Source organism: Stigmatopora argus, chromosome 1 (genome assembly GCF_051989625.1).
Source record: "Stigmatopora argus isolate UIUO_Sarg chromosome 1, RoL_Sarg_1.0, whole genome shotgun sequence".
Classification (NCBI taxonomy): domain Eukaryota; kingdom Metazoa; phylum Chordata; class Actinopteri; order Syngnathiformes; family Syngnathidae; genus Stigmatopora; species Stigmatopora argus.
In genome coordinates, this window is record NC_135387.1 from 9,304,053 (window position 1) to 9,310,735 (window position 6,683).

Here is a 6,683-nt window from a genome sequence, read left to right on the forward strand (position 1 = left end):
TGACCCTCTTCTTGGCAGGTTAGTCTAATCTCCAAGGTTCAGACACAGAGGGGTCTCCTGCCCTCCTGTCCAGATGGCACTTTCGCAAATCTCATGCCACTGACAAAGGGTTTTTTCTTGAAGTGGGCTGAGACAAACACCTTAGATTCATTGTATATCTATGTGCCAAGGGTTAGATTTTTACATTACCAAATATAATCCCATGATGATTCGTTTAATCTATACAGATTTTCAAATGGATTGGTCGCTGTTCTAATTAGTGGTTTATCACTACCAGTGGCACTGACAGAGTTAATTATGTAGCAAATAAGAATTTGTTCTGCTCCCCACTGTGTATATTTAAAAAACAAACAAACCCACATGCCACAATCTCCTGCTGTGCTGTTAGTGTTGCTGTGCAAGAAGGTGGATGCTGGTTTGACCCTTAATTGCGCTTGACCCACATCTCCATGAGCCGCAGTGAAAATATTAGTGAGCAGAGCAAGAAGAGCCCCGTCTTTTTTCACTACACTCCGGAAAAAAAACAGGATTACAGTGGATTACCACTATCTGTTGTCCATCGCTTCTCAGCATTGTATTTCATTTGGTATCAACTGGAAGAGCAAACAAGTGTCCTCTGTACATGCCACTGTGTGAAAATGAAGAAGTTGATAATCTTTATGAAATAAAAGTGCCAAGGTATTTCCAAGCTTCCACATGACAACAATGGGCAAACTATAAAATTAGAGATACGATGAGCGATTTGTCCTGTTATTGCGTACTTTTTGCCTGCTCCCTGAAAAATAAGGACATGTTACACTTAGAAGGGCATTCCTCATCAACTGTTGACTAAAACTCTTATGTGTGAAGGACATTAGAAGGACGAAAGCATGCACAATCTGAGGGAACTGCCGATGAATGCTAAAAAAGAAATGTTGTGGAAGTAATTCAATTGTCGAAACGTAGTGTGTGACGCTTCAAATAGTTGTTTTAAATGGTTGACCTCTGCACTGTTAATTGCAATTTTCTGATAGTTTGTTTATGCCTGTTTTTTCCACGACAGCCACGATAATTCATTGAAGATGAATTAATTTGTTAGGTATTTCATGAGTTTTTATAAAACAAACTTATGTTACATTGACAGAACCCTATTTAGCCTGTAGTTCTCCATTTCATTGTTATTCGTATTATACTCTGGAGCATTTAATGCAGGGGTCCCCAAACTTTTTCTTGTGAGGGCCACATAACTTTTCCCTTCTCTGATGGGGGGCCGGTGTCAGTTTGTAACAGAAAAAGCCATGGAACATTAACTTTCTGTTGTGCCATGCACAATCTTCTCCCTTTGCTCTGAAGTTTATGCACGACACCACAACCGTCATTACAGAATCCCACGTCAACATTTTGCAGCAGAGTGCTTGCTGGTGAATTTGGCAGTGGACTCGTAGCGGGGCGGTGAGACCCCTTTTTTCCAACTCCCGGTTCATGCGTCCCATTATTAGACCGCGAGTTTCGGCCACCATGCTAGGAGCCCCGTCAGTTGTGATGCTAGCTAGCTTTGACCAGTCCAGGTCCAACTTCTCCATGGTTTGGCACACTTTGTCAAAAATATCCTCTCCCGTTGTAGTCCCTTTGAGACTTTGGAGGGCTGCCAGATCCTCGCAAATCTCAAAGTTTGCGCTAACTCCACGAATAAAAATGAGCAGTTGCGCTGTGTCTTGCACGTCCGTGCTTTCATCCAGTGCTAATGAAAAAAAGTCAAATTATTTCGTCTTCTGCTGCAGCTGGGCATATACATTACTCCCGATTTCTTCAACGCGTCTGGTCATTGTACTCACCGACAGACTTACGGCATTAAATGCATCTTTCTTCTCGGGACACACCTCCTCCGCGACAGTATCCATACATTTCTTAACAAACTCTCCGTCAGTGAAAGGCTTACCGCTGCTTGCTATCAATTAGCAACCCAAAAGCTGGCCCGAACGGATGCCTGGTTCTGCTGAGATAGTAGTCCACTTTTTCGCTTTGAGAGTTTGTCTGCTCGTATTTGGCCTTGCAATCTATCGTACTTGTCTTTGTGACGGGATTCATAGTGTCGGCAAAGATTGTATTCTTTGAATACCGCCACCGTCTCTTGACAAATGAGACAAACAGCCTTTTCTTTGCATTGAACAAAAAAATAATCGTTTGTCCACTCCAGGTTAAATATCCTGCATTCTGAATCAATCTTTCTCTCACCTAACTTTTTCGCCATTATTCCGTTCTCAAACAGGTTGCAGTTTTAATATGCTTGAATAGTCCGCGATGGTCCCAGGGCTCCGCCCTCACCTGCGATCGTCCAGATGTCTCGGTAACACTGCTCGTGCATGCAACGGTGGACGTGCCCGCATGCATCAAAGGGAAACACTCTCCCCGCACGTGTCACCAAAGAAGCAATGCGAAGCCCCGCTTCACTGGGATGATTTGTGGGCTCAGCAGGGGTGCAATGAACCAAACACAAGATTAAAATGTCCCAGTCTTCAAGGCCAAATAGGAAAAAAAATCCGATAGCGTCTCTGGTATTGTTCAGAGGGCCGGTCCAAATGTGCCGGCGGGCCGCATCCCCCCCAAAAAAAAAAAAAAAAAAAATTCCGATAGCGTCTCTGGTATTGTTCAGAGGGCCGGTCCAAATGTGCCGGCGGGCCGTATCCGGCCCGCGGGCCGTAGTTTGGTGACCCCTGATTTAATGCATGACTTTGCCACTTCTCAGTGCATTTTCTGACTGTTGCGACTTATACTCGAGTGCAACCTATAATCCCCCAAAACACAGTATAGTATACTGTATGTAAAATCAGTAATTTTGTGATCTTTACATAATGTAAACCTGCGATGGAGAAAATATCCCCCTTCAAAATGGCTCCCATGTCACTCATATAAAAAACTGCCACTAATTGGAGCCTCTGGACATGTTACAGTATAAAAGTGCACAGCACACTGCGAAACTGGCATACCAAGGATATATAAAGGTCATTTAAAAGTGTGCGGCAAAGTCATTAGATGGATCGAGTTCGTCACGTGTCTGATATTCCGGGCCCGTCGCTCAAAGATAGCTGAGGAGTCGGTTGGTTGTTTTAAAAGTGCGGTCGTCACAACGGTGCGAGCTGCACCAGTGCAGTGCACGCTTGTGACAGCAAATATGCTAAGCAGCCGTCCAAAATGTCCTCCTGGGTGTCCTCACGCATAGGACAAAAATCTCGACCTTGTCGCCTCAAAAATAGCCTGACCTTCGCCCAGGGAGTCAGTGAGACATCTCACCCAGGGACAAACTCCTGTTAAAGCCGCCTCCTAATGATGAGAGGATTAAATTAGTGAGGCCAATTTTCACCCGTAGATACTGTTTATCTTCTCATGTGTTCCAAATCAATTTGAGGCCAAGAATGTCTCCACGTGGACAATCAAATTGGGATCTTTGCAAACTGGATTCATTGAAATCTTGCCTTGAAAAAGTCTTGTTGGGTATTAAAGCACTATCATCTGGATGGCATCTGCCTGCATGCTCTTTGTGACACCCCGACAAGAACTTGCACAGCCTTTCAGAAAATCTCCCAAGCAACCTGCAACTTGTTTGCGTGCTCTGTGGACAGATAATTTGACACGCACAGGCAAAACAAACTCAGGCTTTCCCCAAAAGCATATTTGCTCTGCAATCATCTATCAACCCACCGAAAGGATCCACACACAACAGCCTCTTCATACTATTTAGCTTTATACTCAGTTTCAGCTACAGGGTGACAATTCTTCACACTAAACACCGTCAGGAAGTCCTTCCTGTCCTTGAAACACTGCCCAGTTTTTGCGTTCCACTGCAAAAACAAAACATAAACATTGCCTTCATGAGGTCACCTTCTTTCACTTCTTCCTGTTTGTTTCCTTTTTTTGTGCATCAGTGGGAGTTATCAGCTTTCTCTTGTTATATTTAGTGAGCTTCCAGGTTTATTTGTCAAATTCTCTAATCAAATACATTTCAAAAGAGATTGACTATCACCAACCTAATCTGAAAAACCATGAGATACAAATTGTTTGGGGTTGGAATCGCAGGTGCATTCATTTCACATTTCTTATGTTAAGTTCTAATGTTGTATCGATACAATGCTAAAATTATGCCAGTAGTATCGGGCAGTACAGGGAGTCCTTGAATTTTCGACTAAAATCTGTTCCTTCCCTGGTGACATTCAATTTCCACGCAAGTCGAATTTCACTGTTAGAGACCCTTAGAACAAACAGTATGTATCAAATAATCAGCATTAAATGTACAGAGAGGCGAACCGGAACAGACAATCCTTTATACTATATATGCTTTTATTTCTCGAGACGGGTGCTGTAAAACCAATGAGTAACCAAGGAACCTTAAAAACCCAAACAGGAAAATGCACTAAAATCAACAGAAATCGACCAGTGAACAGAAAGCAGACTGGAAAGTTCCCAAACACCAATAGGTATGAGGCAAGATTTACAGGAAGTGACCTGTAAGTAACCCTAAATTAAGATTAAATGAACAATTTGCCTGCCATTGAGAACTATAGATGTCCAATTCTATTAAACTGGAGGTGGATATTCATCATCCAGTGCCGTCAATGGTGCCGAGTAAGTTAACTTTTTTGGCCGAAATATGAGTTCTAGTTGGTATGAATTTGGCCCGCAAACCGAAACGAGTTTGACAATCTTGTCTTGGAGGGAAACATAACAACGATGTCTCATCTCTCATCTCAACTTCTTCCACTTTATCCGAAGTTGGTTCGAGGGGGCAGCAGCTTCAGCAGGGAAGCCCAGACTTCCCTCTCCCCAGCCACTTCATCCAGCTCTTCCGGGAGGACCCCAAGATGTTCCTGGGCTAGCCGGGAGACATAGTCTCCCCAACGTGTCCGATGTCGGCCCCGCAGCCTTCTCCCGTTGGGGACGTCCAGGGGGCATCCTGATCAGATGCCCAAGCCAACTCATCTGGCTCCTCTCGATCCGGAGGAGCAGCGGCTCTACTCCGAGCCCCTCCCGGATGACCGAACTTCTCACCTTATCTCTAAGTGAGAGTCCGGAAATCCTGCGGAGGAAACTCAACAAAATTGGGGTAGACACCTTGATGTAAATGAGACCACCATGTTTAGTTTTCTAAATGCCATTACATTCATTCATTCATTTTCCATGCCGCTTATCCTCACAAGGATCGCAGAGGTGCTGAGGCCTATACCAGCCAACCATGAGCAGCCAATTGGAGGACACCCTAAATTGGTCAGGCCAGCCAATCGCAGGGCACCAAGGAAAATTTAGATTACATTAGATTAGATTAGATAACTTCCTTATAAATAAATATATAAATAAATAAATGAATAAATAAATACATAAATAAATATGCATGTTGCTGAAATGTATATATATATATATATATATATATATATATATATATATTCACATGCATATATATAAATATACATATACATACATATATATAAATATACATATACATACATACACATAGATGTACATATATATAAATATGCATACACACACATAGATGTACATGTATACATACGGTTGGTCTTAACATTCAGCCATTTGTTTTGTTAAAGAGCCTGACAGCTGATGGGAGGAAGGATCTGCGGAAGCGCTTCTTCCTGCAATGAGGGTGCAGCAGTCTATTGCTGAACGAACTTCGAGTTTAGAGTGTTCAAGTTTGATAACACTACGCATTCAAACTCCGCTGGTAGAGAAGTTTTCAATTGTCCTATTTTGGGCTCTGATGATACCATGATGAAATGCCCTATTGTCATACAGCTGCATTGAAACAAACATGGATCGAAAGATCCCAATTCTGTTTCTGGTGCCGATAGTAGAGATTCAATATACTAGATTGACTACATAGCCAGCATGGTATAAGCACAAACCATATACATTTCTGCCATAAAGCTGAAACAGTAAATAAGTATAAGTTTACTCGGTGAAACAAACCGTTCGTCCTTAACCTGAAGGACGATGTCACGTTTTCACAATGGCTTCCGGTGAGGAGGCTGCAGCACGTGAGGCAAGCTGACATTAACGCAGGTGGGGGGGCAAAATGAACAAAGAAAGCAGCCAGTCTTTTCACTTCTTCAACACAAATACAACACCACTACTATCTTTGTCTCTGGTGCAAAGAGGAATTTTGTTTATTATTTCTCCAAAATGGGAACCCGTGAGTCTTTTTCTCCACCCACTGGTTGTATGAGAATGAAATAAGATGTAATTATTAGACGCACTGTTTATACTATTTGTATTTTAGGGGGAAAAAAGGTTAGAAATTCTGTATTAAAGTAAGCCATTAGCGTCCTATTGTTTGTATCTATGTTAATTAACAGACAAAACCGTCATCCAAAAGGTTTCATGCATTTATCGAAGGATTGGTCATTCAAACAGAAGTGCACAATGAATGACAGTAGATAAGCACATGCTGAGTCGATATTTAGGTCAACGCCACTGTGGGCAATGCAAAATGACACATCCACCAAACCCACCCACTTCTGTTGAAATCCATCAAAGTACAGGATGTTCCAGCACGGTCTGAACATAAAGCGCATGTATGCACACAAACACACACACACACACACACACACACACACACACACACACACACACACACACACACACACACACACACACACACACACACACACACACACACACATTCATCCCACTTGTGC